Source organism: Myodes glareolus, chromosome 5 (assembly GCF_982192425.1).
Source record: "Myodes glareolus chromosome 5, mMyoGla1.1, whole genome shotgun sequence".
Taxonomy (NCBI): Eukaryota; Metazoa; Chordata; class Mammalia; order Rodentia; family Cricetidae; genus Myodes; species Myodes glareolus.
The window spans coordinates 7,382,736-7,405,423 of record NC_142030.1 but is presented as its reverse complement, the minus strand read 5'-3'; the positions used below and the strand labels follow the sequence as shown (position 1 = coordinate 7,405,423).

General features: G+C 43.5%; 1 protein-coding gene across 16 annotated transcripts in view; it reads left to right on the top strand.

Annotated features, from left to right (window-relative positions):
* Nucleotides 1-22,688, top strand: part of Esrrg (estrogen related receptor gamma) — a 613,673-nt gene that overhangs the window by 335,403 nt on the left and 255,582 nt on the right. For 2 of the 16 annotated variants that reach the window (XM_085687555.2, XM_085687562.2), the window contains exon 3: nucleotides 20,883-20,962. The exons of 13 other annotated variants lie outside the window; for them this stretch is intronic. The gene's annotated coding sequence lies outside the window, so the exon portion shown is untranslated. Of the gene's footprint in view, nucleotides 1-19,571; nucleotides 19,764-20,882; nucleotides 20,963-22,688 lie in introns of all 16 variants that reach the window. One more of the 16 variants, XM_085687556.2, reaches the window with a different exon arrangement.

The following is a 22,688-nucleotide window of genomic DNA, read 5'->3' as shown; positions in this document are numbered from 1 at the left end:
ATTCCAGAAACTCCTCAGGCATTCACATGTATGAGTTCATTCAGTAGGCAGCTTGAACAGCCACTGTGCAGAGCAGTGTAAGATGCTGCATCTTGTTCTTCCAACAAAATATCTGGAATGACTGACCTATAAGGAGGAAGGTTTCCTCCTGAAGAATCTCAGGGAAACATGGGTGAAACCCTTGCCCAAGGAGTCCTCTTCACCTTCTTTTGGAGAATGGAAAATGGGGGAAGGAAAAGAAGGGACCAGGTCCTAACACCTTCCACACTCACCCCAATGGCATAGCTTCCTTCTGCTAAGCCCCACTTTCTAAATAGTAACAAAGGGTGTGCTTTTGTTTTCCAGCTGCCCAGACCCAAATAATCACACCGAAACTGTAGTAATTACAACTCTGTTTGGCTAACGTCTTAGGCTTCTTGCTGGCTAGCTCTAGCAATTTAACTAACCCATTTCTATTAATCTGTGTATTGCCACAAGGCTGCAGCTTACTGGTGCCACATGTTACTCCTTGGGAAGCTGTATGGCGTCTTTTTGTCTCTGCCTACTCCTTCTCTCTATTTCTATTTGGGTTTTCCACTTTGCTTTACTCTGCTATACTATTGGACAAAACAGCTTTATTCATCAACCAATAAAAGGACCACATACAGAAGCACATCCAGCATCACCTAAAGGTTCCACCATCTTCCTGTAGTTAAAGGCTGGTAAGCAGGCCTCTAACAAATGGGCCTTAGGGGATGCATCTTCTACTCTTTAATGGCATTTCTACATAGACAATGCATTCAGTTAATTTTATCCAACTGACTCCAATGGGTCTAGAAAAACAGACTGAAATTGAGATTATTGATAAGAAGCACTTATGCACCGGCATTAATGAGACAAAAGTGTTACTTATTTGTGGGTTACCCAGCTCCTTTTTACTACTGGCTAAATTTAGCATTTGGATTCTATATAACTGGACCCATGCTTGTCGTGTATATATTGATGTTACTGTCTTAATGTGTCAAACAGATTTTTTAAAAAGTATTTTCCCTTTAAAACTTACTACATTTATTTGTGTGTGCTTGGGAGGTGTGAGTGGGTGCACACGCATCACAATGTGTGCGCGGAGGTCAGAAGACAACTTGTGGAAGTCAGTTCTCTCCCTCTGCCACAGAAGCCCTGGAGAGGGCACTCAAGCTTTCCAGCGTGGTACCAAGTGTCGTTTTCTGTGGAAGCCACCCGCCACTCTCTGAGCTATCTCGACAGTCCCTTATCACTTAGGTTAGCCCCGTATTTCCTAGTGCAGAGCCAAACACACAGTAGGTCACTTCACATTCATGAAATCAAATGGTTTATCTTTATATATCTTCTTCCCTTTTCTCTATGATTTTCGTTTCTGAAATAAAATTTCTTCTCCCGGCATCCTTTACCTTAGCTCATTTCCGCACACACAAACCTCAGAGACAGGCTGGTGGACGACTTGGCCCTTACTCGGCGTCCTTCTCTTAAGTGGAATCCAAAATTGTGCGTGCAAGCAAACGGGGATCCCTCAGTACTGCTGGGCCGCTCGGAGCCCGTCGGAAACCCTCTGCGGTGGCTGACCTGTGAGGAGGCAGCGGGTCTCGTGTGTCCACTCCACCCCATCCATCCTGCCATTCCTAAACGCCCACCCCCAGGATCTGGGCGAGCATGTGCTGTGGCTGCCTCAAGCATGCAGGAAAACCTGCAAAATGTTATGATTTGTTGCTAGGCTCGCAGTGTCAACTTAACTACAGCTGACAAACAGTTTTTAAATAGAACATGTTGGTTCATTATAGTGTTTCGCATCTGTGTTTCTTTTTTCCCTCTGTCTCTTTCTCACACTTAACAGCAAACATTTGAAAAATGCCACCACATAGGCTTAGCTGCCTCTTCTAGCCACTTAACATTAATGATTAGCTAAAAAATTATATGTTAGAAATGAACAAAACAAAAACAGTGATTTTTTTTTTTTGAAGAACCCCCTTCTCCTGCTCAGGCAGGCAATTCCCGGCAGCTGACTTGGTTGTTTTCACTGTACAACTGTCTCTCCTGCTTTCCTGGGTACAGTTGCTGAGGCTCGCCCACCCTCCCCACCCCAACACTCTGAGCAGAATTCTTGTGAAGATCAGTCCTGAACAAGCTCCAGGCCAGGGCCAACTGTCCCTAAGGCTGTGAGGTCTTGAATTCCGACCACAGTAGCACTTCAGTTGTGGCGTTTGTCTCTGCTGGAAGAGCTAGCCGCCATCCTGTCCCTCTACCCTGCTGTGCACTCGACAGAGGCCGAGAGTGCCCATTAGTACCGTTTAATGCTCAAGTCACATTAAGGGCCTTAATTATATTTTAAATCATGTCTTAGGTTGGTGTGCACTTGCGATGGAAATACAGAGTGACAATGTAAGCCCTCAAGGCTGTCTTCTGATGGTTCAATTTTGGTAGCTTTTGTGACACTACAGATTTTCAAATTCTAAAGAAAGTTGATTTAAAAAAAAATAAAAATGGCCTTGTTAATGTTTGATTTTTTTTTCTTTCATTCTGGGCACTGTGGGTCTGCCCAGCTGTTTGTGAGCTGTTGAGACTTCAGCTGCAAATGTTTGGACATCAGCTCCGAACATCATGTCAGAGGAACATTCTGCAAGTGTTATCTCCTTGTTCACAGGGATCCGAAGTGGACCTAGGAAAGAATTGTTTAGCGATGGAGACTGAAATAGCACTAAAGAGAGGGATGGCCAAATTATGTAAAATCAGAGTCCATGAATAATTCAGCACTCGCTTGAGTGCGATTTTTATTTTTAATGTTAAATAATACTAGCATTTCCATGGACTAATAGCACAGAAACTCACCAACTGGTAAGCTTTTTGTTGAGGGGCTGGGGTGCCGAAGGAAAGGGAAGGGAGGAAGCTGGGACCAAGAAGTCATCTTTTTAAATGATGTGTGTTCACTGAGCCCTTGACCTGATTACCCGTGTTCTAATTCTTCGTTTAGGAAGCTGATATAAATCCATCCATATGTGTCTGTCTTGTCTGATCATGGGCAATAGCTAGAATGCCTTCTGAAAACTCTCCTGGATCACAGAATTTGAATCTACTACTCTGTGTGTACTTAAGTATTTAACAAGAGTGGATGTTTGCTCCTGTATCTAATGAAATAAATTGTATCAATATTTCTTGGGGTCTCATGTAGCCCAGGATGACCTTAAACTTGGCGTATACTCCAGGATGGACCTGAACTCCTGCCTCTGCCTCCCCAGTGCTAGGATTACAGGTATGCATCACCCTGCCTGAGATTTGCATGTATTAGGTGGAAACTGAAGCTGACTTAGCTTCGCCTCCAATCCATAATATTTTAATTATAATATGTGATGCGTGAACCAAGTGTGTAGTAACTGTGAGAGAAAAATGAAGGTTTTGGCAAAGAATTTACTTTAACCCCAAACCAGAGTTACTGTTAGATAAAAAGAGAAAAATTTTGAGCAAAATTCACTGTAGGATCATGGAAAGATTCATGATAATTTAAGTGGATGAAAGCGGTGAAGTCATTAGGAAAATCTAAGCATGGAAAGGAGAGAAATGTCAGGTGTGTGTGACGGGGTGGGGCTCTCAGGGAGTTTGATGAAACGGCATAAACTTTATATTCATACAGAGAGTGAAGCCACACAGATTTTCTTCTTTGTTTTTGATGTTAAGGCTTGAATCACAAGTCTTTGCATGCTTAGCCAATGCTCCACCATGAGTCTATACAGGCCTCTGATTCTACCAGGGCAGTTTTCAATGGTCTTGTTTAATAGGATAAGATTGTAATTAGCCAAGGAAAACCTCTGTGAAGGAAGACATGAGGACGAAAAGGCAAGAGGCACTGTGTGAAACAAGCCCAGTTCCCGTAAATGACAATGGACTCACTCATGGGAGTTGCAATGAAATACAAGTCAGTATGGTGTTTGGAATCTCAACTATCTTTTCTTTTTCCTTTTCTTTTTTTTTTCTTTTCTTATTCTCTTTTTTACCCTGATGATTTGAGATAGATGTAAGACATTGTCCAGTCCAGTAATAGGGAATGTTTAAGAGTGACCACAAACCAGAAAACTAACCGTATCGCCAGGGGAAGCTTTGGCAAGGACCCTGTGAACACATTGTGTTCATAGGCCCATTCCAAGGCAGTCTGATCTCTAGAAATCACCCTGTTGATGAGACCCCAGGAAAGAACCCTGAGGGTCAGATGTCTGTTAGGAATGTATGACCAGTAGAGGCAGGAGCCACTAACGGAACCTGTGAAATTGTGAGCCCCAGTGGCTCAGCTTTGGAGAGATGTATTTCTAAGCACATAATAGAAACAGGAAGGTAGGAGCAGGCAATATGATTTCCTATGGGGTGAAAATAATCCAAGATTTTCATTTTAATTAAAGGTCAGTGATGAACGCTGGACAGTTTCTAAGGGAGCTTGACGTTAAGAAGCATATTTTGTTAATGCTGGGTTCATGGAAGGTGGTCATCATGCAGCTTATAAAACAGTGTAGCTCCCACGGGCATCCATCTGGACTTTGGCCATTAGAATCAGCCTCCTACCAAATGCACTGTTCTTATGGAATGGGAGGCACTTAAGAGCTAATTGACACATATGTCCCTCAATGTAAGGAAATATATTCTTCAGGCTCTAGCAGAAGTTATATCAGAATCCCCAACAATGTGTTCCCAAAGGATCCTCATACCCCAGGAATACTCCAGAAGATGCCCAGTAACTATTCTTGGGGAGGGGAGGGGAGCTAAAGTGAATCTATGCCTTCTTTTGCTCATCTGCCTAAAACTGTGCATGGTATTATTTCTAGTCAGCAAGATGCATTTAAGTAAGAGGTTTTATGAATATACATTTTTATTTTTTATTAGTTGTATGTGTGTGACTGTAGTGTGTGTGTGTGTTTGTGTGTGTGTGTGTGTGTGTGTGTGTGTGTGTTTGTGTGTGCCTGTGGGAGTCTCCAGAGGCCAAAGGTGGCATGGTATCCCTTGAAGCTGGAGATATGAGTGAGTGTGAGCTGCCAGGTGTGGGTACTGGGACTGAACTCCAGTCTCGTACAAGAGCAGAAAGCTTTCTTAACCACCGTGTCTTCTCTTCACTCCCAAGAAAGGTTTCTTAATGAGGTAAAAACAGAAGGAAACTTATTTCCTCAAAGTTACACAAGACTGAAAGATGGAATACCCCTGTTATTTTCTTGGGGGCATGCTTGCTTTCCTTATATGAAGGGAGAAAGTGATGCCTACAAACTATTTTTGCTAGCATCCCAGAGTTTGAAAAAAGGAGCAGCACCGAGATTTCAAATGTGCACGGGGCTTTCATTAGCGATGATCGTTAGCCCCATTCTGAACTATTGACAAAATGTTATAACATTCTTGGAAGCAGGGCTTGTATTCTTTTAAATAAAGAACTAGTTAATCAGAGGCTCGTTCTAATGAAAATGACCTAATTCTGCTGCTAAGTGCTAACTTAGAAAAAAAAAAAGGAGCTAAAAGATTGTTTGCAAAAATGCATATTGATTCTCATAAATCAATGTTAGAGCGTGATTGAGGTGCGGATTCCCCTGGAGTTTCTGAAATGCCCTCTATCTTCCCTGTGCAATAGGAGAAACTGTTTGCCCGCATCTTGATAACCAACATGGAAATTAGATATTAATATATACGGGGAAAGACAGAGACGGAGAGAAAATACTTAGCAGCCCAAGAAGGCAGGAATTGTGCCATTACTCACAAGTGGCATCGCCATGAGGAGCTTACTCTGTCATCCCGTAACAAGTGCAGCTCTGTCCCTGGGCCCACATACCAGAGGTGTTTAAAGGACAACCCCACCAGCCTTATTATATTTAAGAGCCTCTGTGTTTTGTCTAAAAACCAAGGCCTTTGTAATCTGTTCCTGTTTGCTCTCACGTAAATATTGCAAATAACAGAAATAGATGTGAAACCACGCCTTTCTTTTGTTTAAAGCTTAAGAAATAGTAGATCATAATTAATATGCAGAGAGATTAGGGTTGATTTTTTTTTTAAACTCTCCTTTGTCAGCCAAGGTGCCAGCAAGGCCAGGTGACCTCCAGTAAGACTCGATGACTTTCAGAGTTTTCAGGGGAATGTCACCTTGCATCGCCAACATTTGCCCATGGTGTGTGTCTACACTGTGCAGGACACAGATATGAACCTGGACAGTCTGTCTCCTACTTTGCACGTTAACAGTTCCTGGGAATCATATAGAAATCAGCTAGAGAGTCAGGTGCTCCATTCCTCTCTGATTTTTGTCTCACCGGCTTGCATGCTTGGTTTTCCTAGTTGCCACAGGAGGAGGCAGAAGCGAAGAGGGCATATTTGTGCATGGAAAGGTGGTCTCTTGTGCACTGGGGCTCCAGGGGGGTATGTATGCTGACAGGCTTGTTTCTGCTTATTTGAATCAGCCCACTAGAATTTAAGCTCTTTTGAAGCACGGCAGTGTATTTGAGTTAGCAATAGGAGTGCAAAGGCTCTCAAGTAAGAGTGTTATCTGATCTGTTGATGGACCCCATTCAGTACGTGTTTGTGTGGCGAGATCTCTTACTAGGTGTTGGAAAATAAGAAGGTTGTGTTGAAAGCTGAAGAATGCATTTATTATCTTCTTTTTAACAACAAACTGATGTTCTTGGAGCGAAAAAAAGCTAAGTATGCTTACCAAATTATTCTTACTCTTCAGCAAGAACTGGGGCAGAGGCAAGAGATTATTATTTTTGATCCCCCCCAGGTTGTCTCCTTCAGGTTAAGAAGCTTAATAAATATTTTTAGAGTGAAATAATTGGTTCAGTATAAAAGTTAAAATAGTAACCTGTTATTCTTGTCTATGAATCCATTGCCCACAATGTGGTTTGTGTGCGATAGGCTACTGATACTGGTTACTTACCTTGGGTTTAAGGTGGAAATGCTTGGTGTACCATGTTCGGTGGAATTGCAAAATCATTTTCTTTAAAATTTACTTGCTGATTAAATTTAGTGTTAAGATAAAAGTTAGGGGACCCCTATTGCTAAAGTGTTGGTTTTGAAGGAAGCCCAAACACTGAGTCACAAACACGTAATGTGAAAGGCTTCATTTCCAAGAAGACTCTGATCTCATGTGCAACAGACAACCCAGGGAGGACTTAGGGCCCATGAGAAAGCTTCTGTATCTTGGGACTTCCCTCCGGACTCCCTCCTGTCACTGGCAATTCTATCTTTCCTCCGGATGCTCCTTTCTCTTCTGCAGAACCCCATTGCCACTGCGTGGTTTGTTCTAATAGGGAGAAAACAGATCTTAGTGCAGGACAGTGGAGTTAACAGCACAGGTGTCCCACGTCTTCTCCTCTGTGCTTTCCCCTGAGTCAAAGAAGATGACAATGACCAGAGACGCTTAGTTCCTGTGACCGCTGAGAAGACAGTGTGTGACTAGCACCCATCTTAGTGGTTAGCAAGTTTACACACTTAGGATTCTGTGAGCAGTCCTCCCCAGTTAGTGCTGACTATACTTCACCAGCCCAGCATTCCAGGGGCCACCTGAGCAGGTCTTTTGGCAGAATTGCAGGCTTACGCCCTCGTGAAAAGCTTACCCATAGATGCATTTTCTGTTTTGGAGATGTCAGCTCTGTGATGGGGCTTCTCTGAAATTTCATTTCTTAAGCTTAGAATCCACAGTGTGAGTGGGAGGCCCGAGTGATATTGGTACAAACATTAAAAATGTCCACTGGTATGAAGGTCTCATTGCTAGCTAGGGCGTATGAGCCGTGGTCTCTTTACCTGCTCTCTCCTGCTGCGCTCTTTTGTCCATAGATCTGACCCACAGGACATGCCCACCTCTCTCCTTTCTTTCTTTTAACTTTCACTAGCAGATCCCTTTACTGGTCCCTTAACTAGTTTATGTAGAAGGCAGGAAAGGGGAGGAAGCAGTTGGTGGTGTGGCTCAGTGCTGGGTGGGGAGATGCGGTGGAGTTGGTGACCTTCCATGGGCCCTCTCATTTGACCTTTCACGCAGGTGGAGTGGGGTGCTGGCATCTTCAGCATGCAGAAGTGGACTCTTAGGGAGAAAAGCCAGTTGTTTAAGGTCATTCCCCCAATGCCGAATCTGAATCCTAGCCTTCTAGTCTAGCCTTCTAATATCTACCTGTGTGAATATTGCCTCTGCTTTTGTAATCTCTAAGATAATTGTAATTTGCTCAGTGTTTGAGAGTAAATAGCCAGGAAGAAGATAAATATGTGTGTGTGTGTATGTGTGTGTGTATATATATATATATATGTATATATATATATATATAATTTTCTGTCCTATCAAGGGGCCAAGGTAGTCTCTTTATTGACCAATGAAAACAACACAATAGACAGATAACCCTCCTCCATCATATATGTGTGTGTAACTATTAAAATATAAGTCTGTAAATAATACAACTTTTAGAAGACAGTGTAAGTTTTTCATTTTTATTTTCTTTCTCTTTTTGAGCATTTCATGCATGAGCTCTATATTTAAATTATTTCTACTTCTCCCTCCTCCCCCTAAATCCTCCCACTTTCCCCAGGCCCTCACATTACCTCCTGCTCTTTATTTTCACACATACACAAACACACAAACATATATACACATATATGCACATGCATACACATACAACACATACACATAAAACACAAACATACATACACACACTAAAATACATACACATACAATCACACACACAGAGCCTATCGAGTCATGTATGAATATATGTTTAGGGTCTACCTCATGGCTTTGGATAATCTATCTGGGGCTCATTCCCTCTCTCAGCAGTCATTAATTAGCTACAGCTCTTCACCGAGGGCTGGGGCCATGGGAGATTTTCCTCCATCATCTTTGGCATATCTGCTGGCACAGCTGTTGCTCAGGTCTTCTTTGAACAGTCATGTTATTAAAATGTCATAGATCAGTTTCTCTGTCATTTCTAGGAGACGCTCTCTTCCAGCAGGTGCCTCGGGCTTCTGGGTTCCTATAATCTTCTATAATCCTTCTGTACCCCTTCAGAAATGTTCTCCAGGCCTAGGGTGTAGAGATTGTGTTGTAGATATATCAGTTAAAGCTGGCCACCAGTCTCGAGCGGAACTCTTCTAAAGGACTGACCCCTTTCCAAGGAGCAGTCTTTCTCAGGGCACTAATGACCAGTCTGTATAAAGGCAGCAGACTCCAGCTCTTTTGTTTCAACAACTTTCAGGGTTCATTTGTGCTTTGGAGCTCTCCCTGGGAACCACTGTGCTACGCATGACTGTCTCACCAGCCTGTGTCTGCCTTTTCCACCGCTCCTTTTGGAAGAACACTGTGGAGTAGCCCCCTGCACACACATATCAAAAGCTGTTCCCGAGGAGCCAAGTTGTGACAACCTTCAATAATCTCTGTTTGATGAATTTTTAAAATTTCACAGATCTGAGACCAGCCACCCAACGTGGCTCTCAAATATCTCCTTATTGCTCTTCCGGTGACTAATTTGCAGAGACAAGGACCTTGAAGGTAAAGGCAGCCAAGGATTGGGTTTCTGGCTTCAGGCACTGCTAGGTTTGACTACCGATACCTGCTTTCTCCATAGGTGTGGGTCAGCATCAGCCTGGGAGGCCAAGTGGGATAGATGTCTCTGTGCCGTTCAGTAACACTAGCCCACAAACGGAGCAGCGTGGTGGCTTTTCAGGGCAATGGTCTTTTGAATCATCAAAGTTGTAGGTGTAATGGTGCAGGTGAAGGGGGGACAAAACATGAATGACTTGCCTCACGTCGTGGTGGTGTTGTGGGCCGCGTGGGGACTGTGACAATAAATAACACGAGAATCTCATTTTAAAGACTTGGGCACCATTATGTCCTCGAGTCTCATATCAGAGTAATAATTATTCAGAAATGGGATCCAACTCTAGGATCAAACTGATTCTAGGACTATGTTTCTTTATATAACACTGCATGGGTCTTGCCAATCATTTGTAATGGTCCATAATGCATTGCAAAGAAAATCCTCTTTGGCAAAATAAATGCTATAAAAACTAAGATGAAACCCTAGGCGCTGCCTTGGGTATCTTGCAGGTTCATAGAGGACCTTCCGAGGTCCTGCAAGGAATCTTCATGCTGAACTGCCTCGTCATGGACTGCCAGGCTGCCGTTGGGTAACAGACTGAGTTGCTAGGCAGAATTTTATCTTTACCTCCGCCTGCCATAGCTCATGGCCTTAAATTCTGGATCCCCACCGCAGGGGGGGGGATTATGTGTAGTGATGGATATTCTATTACCCCATAATATACAATGTGTTTTATGTATGATAGTCATCCTTTCTACAGAACTGTCACAAAATGTGTCACCACCGATTCCAGCCTGAATAGGAAGCTCCCTGGGTGAATTACGTCCTTTCTCATTGATCATGCCAGTAGTACCTGGCCAGAGAGAAAGAAGGATAAATTCAAAGCAATGATAGATAAACTTCAAAAGGTAAGGGGATGGCTGGATGTGGAGATGAGCCTCCAGTGAAAACAACCTGGCGGGGCCCTTTTTATCTTCTGATCTCTTACACCCTCGTGTATCTTCTTAGAGCATGTTCTTCTCAACTGATGTGAACATTTCTGATCTGCTGCTCCCCATCAGACCCAGCTCCTGGCGATGTCTCCTGTCTTTCAGGCATTCTCAGGAGCCTTGCCACCTTCCCCTGCTGCTGCAGCAGGGGGATTCTTCGGATTAATATCATTGCATTTTCTAATATTCTCTGGGGGTCCTGGACTACTCCTTTACCTCCCAAATGCTAAAGGATTCCTTCCTAACAATACATCAAGGTTTTCCTTTGCCAGCCCGGTGGATATTCAAATAGGCCACCATTTTGAGAAAGTACCATGCAATGCGTTCTTAGCCCATGTAATGAAGCATAATGGGAACTGTGTTAGGCTGCACAGGATGGGTGTGAGTGAGACTCCATTCAAACCTTTAAGGGTCTGAAGTCCAGGGAGGGATGCAGACACAAGAACAGGCAGTTACGTCAGCGCAGTTAAGTGCCATCACAGGGGTAGTTGGAGACCCTTGGAGTTTTTTTGAGTTTTGCCTGACTCAGCCCTGGAGGTAAGGAGAGCTAGAATAAGTTGGGGCACATTTGTGTTGGGATGACTGACAGATGTAGTCAGCACACGGTAGGAAGGAAAGCCAAAGGAATGTAATCTTCCGCTGGCTACTGGTGTGTTTGTTCCTAGGAAGAATGCTGGGACAGTCATGAGAAAGGGGTCTGCAGCTGGGCTTAGGCCAGGACAAAGGGGACCTGTAGGGACATTTTAAGTAGCTCACTCCTCATCCCCTCATCTAATGAGAACAGCAAGGGATTCCAAAGATTTACACAGAGGAGCAGCCATAGCTCCCTGTTGAAAAATGATCAGACTGGCTGAGTCAGACACCCTCAAGGTGAGAAGTGAAGTGGCAGGATGGAATCTTGGGCCTTGGTGTTTGTTAGTGAAGAGCAGCCAGCAGCCTTAGTGTAGACCATAGTAGTGAGGGAAGAAGTTGGTGGTAAATTTATAAAAATACTTATTAAAAAATATGCCATTTTAAAATAAGCTAGGGAGATGGCACAGTGGATAAAGAATGTATCCCTCAAGCATGGCAACAGTCTGGAACCTCAGAACCCACATTAAAGGCAGAGGGCCTGGTGGCCATTCTATAAGCACAGCTCTTAACAGGCAGACACAGAGCTTCCCTGAGGCAAGCTGGCTAGCTAGACCAAATTGTGAACTCTGGGTTCAGCAAGAGAGCCACTGAGGGAAACACCTGACATCAACCTCAGACTTCTGCATGCGTGTCCACATGTGTGTCTGTGTACCTGTGTGTTGGTGCCCACACAAAACTCATAGTCACACATGCAGGCACATCCTACACACATACCTTCAGAAAAAAAAATACAAATGATGCTATTGTTGGCGAAGTTTTTTTGACGTCAGTGTGAGCAGTTGAGAACAGAGTCATGTATCTCAGAAGTACGAGACATGCTATGTTCACGGGAAGGGGTTGATGGTCGTGAGGCCGAAGGTTTATTGGGCAGACAAACATGTTGCCCATGTGGATGTAATGTTCAGCTATACAATAGGTTTTGGAGGTAACTAAAGCGAGGAATCTACATACCCACATGACGTGGGGAGACCTGGTCTTAGATCCAAGGCACCACAATATCTAGTCAATAGAAAACCTGAAGGCAACCTTTAAAGTCTAAAGACAGTATTATTTCCATTTTCTTTTTTTTTAACAGCACAAGGGAAAAGTGCAATAACAATGAAAAAGGTAAAATAACAGTTCTCTTCCTCCTCGCCTTAATTACTTGTCTCCGTGTCCCCTCTAGACCCAGTTCAGACAGTCAGGGGGAGGTCCTTTTCACAGTGTGTTACAGCCCTTGTTGCTAGTGTAGTCGACACATGTTTTGGTGTGTGACTTCACAGGCTTTGTTTAGAAGTAGTGGCGTTAGCCATGACATTATCTCCGTGTGCAGTGGGAAGAGAGACGGCTTTGTGGCTGAGTCATCGGCGTTTGTTCATTCATAAGTGAGAGGATGGGAGGGCGATGCTATACATGCCATGAGAAACCTTCTCATGGCTCTTGCCGTTCAGAACCTCCAGCCATACCATGTGTGAAACCTCGTGTGCCTTCACATGTATGATAAAGCAGCACTTGAACATGAGCTAAACTGACTATAGACTCCTGCCATGAGCTAAATCATCACCTTCAGAGGGGCTGGAATGCTTTCTCTGATTACCTCACATACCGTCCTCCTCTCAGAGGGATAAGCAGGGAGAGGAAAGAGCACCTTTGTGGTTGCCAGTGACAGAAAACTCCCACAAACTTTCCAAAGAATGTGCAAGCCATCTGTGTCGGTCCTAATGTCAGAAAAAAATAGGTTTTGGTTCAAATCTTGGTTTTTGCACTCTGAAGCAACACAACTCTTACAAGATGTATGCATTCATCTTTAATTGTGCCTCAATATGCTTTGGACACAGTTGACAATACTAGATGTTTCTTGAACTGGTTCATGGGTTTTCTAGGTGAAGTTTCAAACCAAACCAAGTTCTATCTGTGTATAAAATGCATGGATCTCATTGTGAGCTTTTAATCTGCTTTCTAAATCAGTCCAATTTTTAAATTTCTACATATTAAAACTAAAACAGCGAACAGTATCATTTGACTATGAGTGTTATAGAAAAATATTTGCATTTTAAGGGAATTTTTCTTTTCTTGACTGAGGTTCCTTTATTGAGTATTGTTTGTTGATTTATTTTTGGTTGTTTTTAGTTTGTTTGGTTTTCAATTTTTTTTGAGTCAGAGTCTTGATATATAGCCTTGCCTGGAGTGGATCTTACTTTGTAGACCAGGCTAGTATTGAATTCACAGAGATTCACCTGCCTCTGCCTCCCAAGTGCTGGGATTAAAGGCGTATGCCATGAGACCCAGACTTTACTGAGCTTTTTGCTCTAATTGCAGTTAGATTTTTCCGTCTAAAATTTAAATATCTAATTGGTCATCTTGGGACCAGGTTAAGCCCCTTAGTAACCTTATTGAGCATTAAACGCAATGGCCATTATAACCTGAAGATAACAGGAAATACACATTTTCATAGCCAACTAAAGGATAATGTATGAAAACAATAAAGTTCTGATTTTTCTCCCAATAATTACTTCTTTGGTTCTTTTGCCAGAATATCAAATATCAACTTATTTTTTAAAGGTAGAAAAGGTAAAAAAGAGAGAAAGAAAGAAAAAGAAAGAAAGGAAGGAAGGAAGGAAGGAAAAGAAAGAAAGAAAGAAAGAAAGAAAGAAAGAAAGAAAGAAAGAAAGAAAGAGTGAGTCCTTGATGTGTTACTGCTGTCCCAGCACATTCTTAGCTGCTCTTTTGGTAATGTGACACCAAGCTAGGTCACTCAGCTATTTGGGAATCCAGTTCCAAAGCCAGAAGATGTTGTTGAGTGAAAAATAACTCACCGTTCAGCCCTGCTTCATAAAACTGTCTCTGAGGCTACTGGCAAATAGCATGACCCTTTCAAGCAAAAGATTTTGCTCTACAATATTGACAATTACCAAAACTAAACTTGAACTGCTGAACATTTATGTCAGGAGAGGCATCGGGTCCTTCATCATTGGTGTCTTAGTGTCAGAGCATGGCTTATGTCGTGTTGTGCTCTACCCAATGGACACAGGTCAAGCTCCATTTGCCTAGAAGATTTTTTGCTTTTTCTCCCAGGCTGTAATTGTTTTGAATCTTATGAAAGTAGCTATGTGTGACTTGTACTCAAGTTTCTGAATCCCTTAAGAATGCTGGAGTTGAGGGATCATAAGGTCTTTGGAGGAACTCCGCACCCCGGCCCTGTACTTGAGCCCTGGAAATTGCCTTTGCAATCCCCGCAGTTCTGGTTGGACTGATTATCTCTGTGTGGGCTGCATGCGCATTGTTGTGTTTCTGACTGTCTTGCCCGACCCTGAGCAGTGGTGACTGTTAGCATTCAGGTGCACCACCGTGGGGCCGCTGTTCTTCAGCTCTGTGTGGGTTCCACTACTCCGTATTTCTTCAACCTGTCTGGGGCCTGCCTGGCTTCTACGGGCAATGACATTTCTGAACTGCCACCTTTACAGAGCCATCATCTGTTGGTGACAGTGCAGTTGTTCCTAGGCGAAGTGCTGGCCTCAGAGGCTGTGAGGAAGTACATGGTTATCTTGTCCTGGGAGCTAAGCCCAGAACCCAGACCCTCTGTCAAGGGCACTACGTATGTACCACGCCTCTCTAGGCCTGACATTTAAATTCTTAAACCAATTAGCTTTCATAACACAAGTTTAGAAATAATGATTAAATTGATCACATCTTAAGAAAAATGCTGCAGTATATAAACATGTCTATTTAAATCATCTGAATCTTGATATTTTTTCCATTGTTGCTTTTTTTCTTCTTGTGTAGCCCAGGCTGACCTCAAACTCACTTTGTAGCTGAGCTTGGCCCTGAACTCCTGATCCTCCTCCTCCCGAGTGCTAGAATTACCGGCATGTGCTGCTGTGCCCGGCTTATCCCATAGTGTTTTCTGAAAATATTTTCTGTGTATTTCTAGGCCCATTAACTGCTTTTCTTGTGTAGCTGGAGGAAGCTTTTAAACCCAAGACATGAGCATCGTGAAATAAAGACGTATATTATTTCCCTGTGGCAGGAATATTTTAAATGCCTACTCCAACATAGTTATCAGCATCTCCCAGTTACAAAATTTTGACAAATTCTGACTTTAGATATATATTTCACACACCATTAGAATACATTAGAATATATTATAAATCCCCTGAGGGCAGGGCTCTTCGCCTTGTTCTACATATTTTACTTATTAGGTAACTGTGTGCACATGCTATGACAAAGATAATAAGGCACTAAATTAGCACTGTGCCTGATTTTAATTTTCCAATTGAATTTCTTTACATATGGCTATAAGCATATGTATATTTATGCTAAAAATTATTGTGCATTTTTTATTAGACTAGTAAAGTGGATAGAAAAAGACAAGTATCATTTTCTTATTTATTTAGACTTTTAAAAAATCATAATAATTGAAATAATGGTGTTTTGGTTCATTTGATTAAAAATATGTATTTATAAAAATGTTTAACAACATAGAATTGATTAATCAAGGCTGATTCTTCACCTATCCCAGAACCTAGGACACAATAAACAGGTGTACCTGATGAACCTGGGAAGGGGGGGCAGAATGAGAGAAAGAAGGGAGAGAAAGAACTGCAGGAGAGAGGGAGGAAGGTTAGGAAAGGAAGGTTAGATGGATGGATTCATGGGTGGATGGGTGAGTGGGTGGATGGGTGAGTGGGTGGATGGGTGAGTGGGTGGGTGAATCCATGAATGGGAGGGTGGATGAGCACCTAGAAAGATGAACAAGTAATTGTAGCAGGGACTTGACAGTAAGTCCAATGTTGGCTTTTTAAGAATAGTCAGATATTTTGAGTGATATTATGTAAAACACAAGTCCAACCTAAGTGTTTGTTGCTCAGCATTCGGGTTTTAGAGAGCAGCTAGTTCGCACATTTTTGTGCTGGCCTCTTTCTGCCTAGCGCTTATCATTATCATAAGTCTGTTTACTCACTTTCTGTTAGCGTTTCACAAGTTTAAAAATCTGAGAAATGTATGTACTCAATGAAATGTGCTCAGTGGAAGAAAATTGCAGGTCTTCCATAATCATTTGACATCAGAAAATAAACAGCTGACCCTTTCCCCGGGGTTAGAGGACCTTGGCACAGGCTTGTAGTTTGCACTAGTAAAAGGGTGCAAATGGCTGTGCAACAGAGTGTGAGTCAGTGCTACTGAAAGCACATGGATTCGGGGGAGCACTAACTCTCAGGCTGCACATGGATTCGGGGGAGCACTAACTCTCAGGCTGCACATGGATTCGGGGGAGCACTAACTCCCAGACTGCTCCTTTTCTTTGTGCAGACACGTCTTTTATGGACGTATAAAATGAAGCTTGCCTGTACCACAGCATGCACTTGAGCCAATTCTGTTTATTTTCTTCTGTCAGACCACTAGATATTGTCTCAGTAACTGGCGTTCACTTAGCTGTCAACCCAGCAGCAGAAGTCAGGGGTTTCCTACTGTCATGTGATCTTGTTTTTCTCATTCCGTACCCTTTGCTGCATCAGCGTCGTCGGTGGCTTGCACCCTAAGCACGTTTTACCTGCCACTCCATTTCCCTTTGCTCTCTTCGTCCACCCCTAATCCACTTCTTATCCATGGTCAGTACGTCTCTTTTCTGCTTCCTAAAAGCAGACTTGTCTTCACTGGTTCCTGCATACTGTTCTGTCTCTGCCCTCCTTCTTAAAGATCCCAGGATGTTATTTCCCCATCAGTTCTCTGGGAGAGAAATCTAACATAAATCATTTCCAGCACACCACCAATCTTCACTGAATTTGTGCTTTTTCAAATGTCCATCATCCCCCCACATGGCAAAGGTAACGGCTCCAAACCTACATCTCCATTCCTGGAGGTCTCTTGACAGATGTGGGCACCTGTCCCTTTGTTTCCTTTGTGATTCTGTTCCCTTCTCTCCAAAGCCACACTGCCAGTCAGCTGCCCATGTAGAGCAGTGGGCACTGCGACTCGCTGGACCAAAATGGATCTACAGCTTGGCTAATGTTCACCACTCCAGGCTGGTTCTCTCATGGCTCGCTTGTGTGTGTTAGAGATTGTTCTACTCCCAGGCTCAAAAAGACCCAAATGATGCTAAATTGGTCACCAGACACGACAACTTAAAGGAAGAAGGACATGCTTTGATTATTGGTTACAAACCTGTCTGTTGTCCTTCACGATGAGAAGGGCGTGGGGGAATTCTTGGTGGCAGTCGCATGCGGTAGAAGCTCTTCACACCATAACTGGTCAGGAAGTGGAAAGGGAAGCTGGAACTTCAGCTGGACTGTAACTTGCAAAGACCCACCTCTGGCGGCCTCTACCCTGCACCTTGGCCCTGCGTCCTACAGGTCCTACAGAGGGACAAAACAGTACCAAGCGGGAGGGAACCAGCATTGACAACATGAACCTGTGGGAAGAGGACACGTTCTAGGTTCAAACCCTAACACATGCCCATGCTTTTTAGAGCTAGAAATTGAGATCTTTGGTGGATTTTGTAATCCTATGTAAGATGCTAACTTTCTGAGGCCAGTCCCTGTGTATTGAACTTATTGATACAGTATGTTTCACAAGTTAACAATAGGCAGTCAATAAATAAGACAAAAGACTTTTTAAAATTATTTCATTTGTTTAGTTGTTTGTTTGGTCTCACCCTAGAGCCCTTACTGGACTTCAGCATCCTCCTCAGCCTCTGAAGTACTGGGGTGATTGTCAAAAGACAGCATGGCCGGCTTAAATACATTTTAAAAGGAGTCCTGCATCATGATATTAGGGTATAACTCGATCACTTGAAGTTTCAAGCCAACTTTGTCTCCATGGTAGATAGATACTACAGAGGCAATAAGGACGTTTATTCTTTTGAGCAAATTATTGCTAATATGACAGTAGACTCTGTGTGCCATAGCTATTACCCGGCTGTGGTGACAAACCATTTCTCAGAGAACTTGCACCTGTATGCTGGGTTATGACCGCTTCCTCCAGGATTTCGGGGAGGATGGAAGGAAAGTTGACTAAATGCCTACCATATCATGGGCGACCTTTAGTCATAGATTTAAAGATAAACAAGCATCACAGCAATGGTTCTGTGGGAAGGTGTCATTGACTTTTTTAAAAAAATTTTTCTAACCCAAATAGCAGGAGTAACTCCCTATTGGTTTTTAGTCTTCTTATGGAAGAACTGATTTATGAACTACATATATTGTTACTTTTTAATCTTGTTTTCAAATCTTCTTTGGGATCTGCTCTGGTTCTGTAGACCATACTGACCTGGGGTTCATTGTGTATGCTTGAACGCATGGCAATCCTCTGACCTCAGTTTTCGTAGGTGTTGGGGTTACAGATATGAGCCACCACACCTTGCTACTTTTAGCTTTTCAAAAGGTATATTTTATGTGTATTTTGCTTGCATGTATGTCTACTACCGCATGTATGTCTACTACCACATGCATGCCTGTGCCCAAGAAGGTCAGAAGAGGATGTTGGATCCCTCAGAACTGTTTTTATAGGTGCTTGTGGGTCACCATGCATGTGCTGAAAAATAAACCCGAGTCCTCTTGAAGAATAGCCAGTGCGCTGGGCAGTGGTGGTGTATGCCTTTAATCCCAGCACCTGGGAAACAGAGGCAGGTGGATCTCTGTGAGTTCAAGGCCATCCTGGTCTACAAGAGCTAGTTTCAGGATAGGTTCCAAAGCTTCAGAGAAACCCTGTCTTGAAAAACAAAAAACAAACAAACAAAAAAGAACAGCCAGTGCTCTTAACCACTGAGCTGTGTCTCCAGGCCCCTATATTTTAAAACATAGATCCACATTTCCCTTGCTTGTCATGACCCCTCGCCAAAATGCAGACTTGAGTTTTGCAGACCAGGATTAAATTAAACTCTTCTAATGAGAAAGCCCGTCTAAAGAAGGAAAGCATAGAGGACTGTCTTGGGGCATTCACACTGTCACCTAGTCGCAGGCCTGCGTCCCCTGTCCACCTCTGCTATCGGCGCTGCATTACACAAGTTAAGTATCTCTGTGAGTAAATGGTGCTGCTGGTGGCAATCAAAGGCCTAAAGATTTCGTCTGTTTTTCCACCATGAGATATATTGAAAATCACAGACATCATGGAGCTATAGCTGACAAAACCCCACTATCTTGTTATTCAAATAACTTTCAACTCGTTGTTACCATATGACAAACACTGCAGATGATTAGATTGTGGGCCACCTATCTGGGTGGCATTTCAGACCTCAGGCGAGAAACGTTCTCACTTCTGGAAAGGACATACATGAAAATGTTAGCAGGAGTTGAGTTTTGCGTGTTGTCATTATTATTTAACATTATCTTTATAATTAAGACCCCTCCACCTCCCCCGGCTGTCTTTGGTTTTAGAGATGTCTTTGAAATTTTGGCCAGTTCTTTGTGAATTTTCTCTTTTCTTTTTTTAGAAGCCAATGTGACTTCTAAAACATGCGGAACGATGGAAGACAGGGAAACTTGTTAAGGGAGATGGTTTGCTGAGTCAGGATGATAAGAGGAATCAAACACAGCCTCTCCAGTCAGCCTCTCTCCTTGAGATGACCTTGGACTCGCGCCTTTCCTTGTGCTGAGCCTCCTTGTTGGTGTCCTTGCATCTTAGGGTGAGGGAAAGCACGGGGGAGCCCCTGTTCTAAGTGATGGGAGCTTCATTGAGGTTTATGTAAAAGAGAGGAGAAATTAGTTTAGGTGAGAAAATCGATTATGTAATAATTACAATCAAATTCCGAATATCTTTGCTAACTTAATCATGACTAGAGAACACTGAAGCTATAGCCAAAGGCATTTGGTCTGAGTCGTGTCTGATCCAAGAGAAGGGAGAAGTTGAGGTCAGAGATAGGAGAGACTCTGTCTTTCTGTATTGTATAAATGCTACCACGGGGCAGGGCCTCTGGTGGAATTTCTCATGGACATTAAGAACGTCCTCTTGCTGAGCAGTGAGGTACTCATTACCATGTTAACAAATCTCAATATAGTTCCCCAAAAGTCAAGTGTTTAGAGACATTGCTGCTGTACAGACACTGCTGCCCTCACTGAGCTCACACGGCACTGGGGAGGCGCTGTGAACGAGCTCTGCCTTCATGTGATTACTGGGTTTTAAGTCACCATCATCCCCAGCACTAGATGTGGAGTGTCAGAAAGAGAAAGAAAGAAACGGACTTTTTATAAGAAGAACCGAGAAGGGGCTGTTGGAGAGAAGTCTTAGCGGCTAAGAGCACTTGGTGCTGAGGCAGAGGACCCAGGTTAAGTTCTGACCACCCATATGATGGCTCGCAACCATCTGTAATTCCAGTTCTGGGAGTTTGATGCCCTCTTCTTGCCTCTACAAGCATGCACGCAGGTGCACACACTCACACACACACACACACACACACACACACACACACCCCACACACAGAGTTTGTATACATACATGGAGGCAAACACTCATACACATAAAATAAAAACTAAATCTTAAAAGAAAAAGTTTCAAGGAGAGGATTTAGGAGGCAAGCAAAATTTCCACTTATTATCTGCGTGTTTCTCAATTCAGCTCCCACATAATGCTGTCAACATATACAACTCCCTGTACATTAGCTGCGGTCCCCTGAGGGTCTGGCTTGTAGGGAGTCATTAGCTTTCTCTTTGTGGTAATTTGAGGACATATCCAGGGAAAGACAAGCAGATAGACGGACAGACAGACAGACAGACATGGTACTAGGCTTTGGGTCTTTTCTTCCTAGGCTCACCTGCGCATGATCCTTGGCCATCACAGGTTTGCTGAATGAAGAGATCAAAAGCCGCCAGAGGCTTACGTTACAAGGTTTGTGACTGAGATGCCTTCGCTTTACTATGGCCTTCTATTTTTACCTCCCTGTCCCTGAGATATTTTCAGTTTGTGTTTCTATTGCCAGCAACATAAAAAGTTATATCAGTAGCAAGAAATGGAAGGTGCAGAAGTAGGGATCCACGATACTCCATCCGTGAATGACAGTAAAACTGTCTTCTCTCAGCCTGGTACCTGGAGTTCAGCCACAGTCCAATGGCCAACACAGAAGCCACACGTGAGAACGGCATGTTCACAGCTTTACCGGGGAGTGGTGCACCCCACTGTGTCAGGAAACAGGGACTCCATGGCCTGATGCCCGGCCGACTCCTTTCTCTACCTTCTGATTGTCTGGTTCTAGCACTGTGTTCCATGGCTCCCCACATGCTCAGCCCTTTTGTCTGCTTTTTGCTTGTGTTCTCCACTCAGATTGAGACTGCCTTTACCTCTCTGCACACCTTCTCAGAGACGGGACCGTGCAACTTTCCACAAAGCACCAGGGAGCAGCTTGCTGCTAATATGTTGTAGCTCCAGGCAGTTGAGGGTGTCCACTCTGTCTCAGAGTTCTCCTCAGAAAACCAGACGTGATGGTGGAGCCTGCATCATGAGGCCCTTGTGAGGATTTTTAAAAAAAACAAAACAAAACAAAACAAAACAAAAGATTTGGTTTGGTTTTCGACCCAGGATCTCTAAAGTACTTTTGCAGGATAACTTTGAACTTGAGACCCTACCGCCTCCACCTCCCCATGCTGAGGTGCTCAGATTACAGGTGCACCATGCCATGTTGGGACTCAAACCCAGGGTCTGTTCATGTCAAGTGAGTGCTCTACCAGCTGAACTCCAGCTCCAGCCCTGCTCCAAAGACGAGCGACTTAATAAGCACTGGCCCTTAGAATAATGAAACACAATAAAAGCCAAGAAAATGCAGCCATTGCAGTCACTGCTTCCGGCATGGGCTGTGTTCTGGTCACCCTCTACCTCACAGCTGTTTGGTTTGTGATGTCTTCCTCCAAAACTGTCACCCTTCTCCTCCTTTTCATGACAGATATTCCCCATCCCTCTCCCACACCGCACTGTGAAGCCCATCCTTTCTTACTGGCTCTATGCTCAGAGTGGCAAGCTCTGTGGACCACACAGCAACATGAAAACTCGGCTTTCCGGCTTCTAGAAGGTTCTTCCCAATAAGGAGACCCAGGAGGAGAGAGGAACGATAGTACATATAGCACATACAAACACAATACATGTATTTGAAGTTGCTCCCACTGCCCACCAGCCGTGTGCAGGCTCTGTGCCTCAGCAGAGTTCATGCCCGCTGTGTCGGAAGGTTCTGTATACCCTGTTCCCTCTTCCAGTCTCCAGTCATTCCTACATCCCCTCTCACTAGCATTCCTCTGCTGATTCTGATTCGGTTCAAGGTTTTTCTCTCGTTGTCTCTCCTTGCTCTAATTTCCCCTCAACCCGCATTCGACTGCTTGGATAGAAATTTCAAATAAACTGGACTTGGTAAACAGAAGACAGGTAAGATTATTATTACCATTGTAATAGAAAGCAAGTAACTCCAGATAATAAAGGCACTTGTGTCTGTGTATGTGTGTGTGTTTTGTGAGTGTGTGCGTGGTGTGCCAGGGTGTGTGTAGGAGAGTGTGTGTGTGTGTGTGTGTGTGTGTGTGTGTGTGTGTTTGAGACAAGGTCTTATTCTGTAGATTAGTTTAGCCTTGAACTC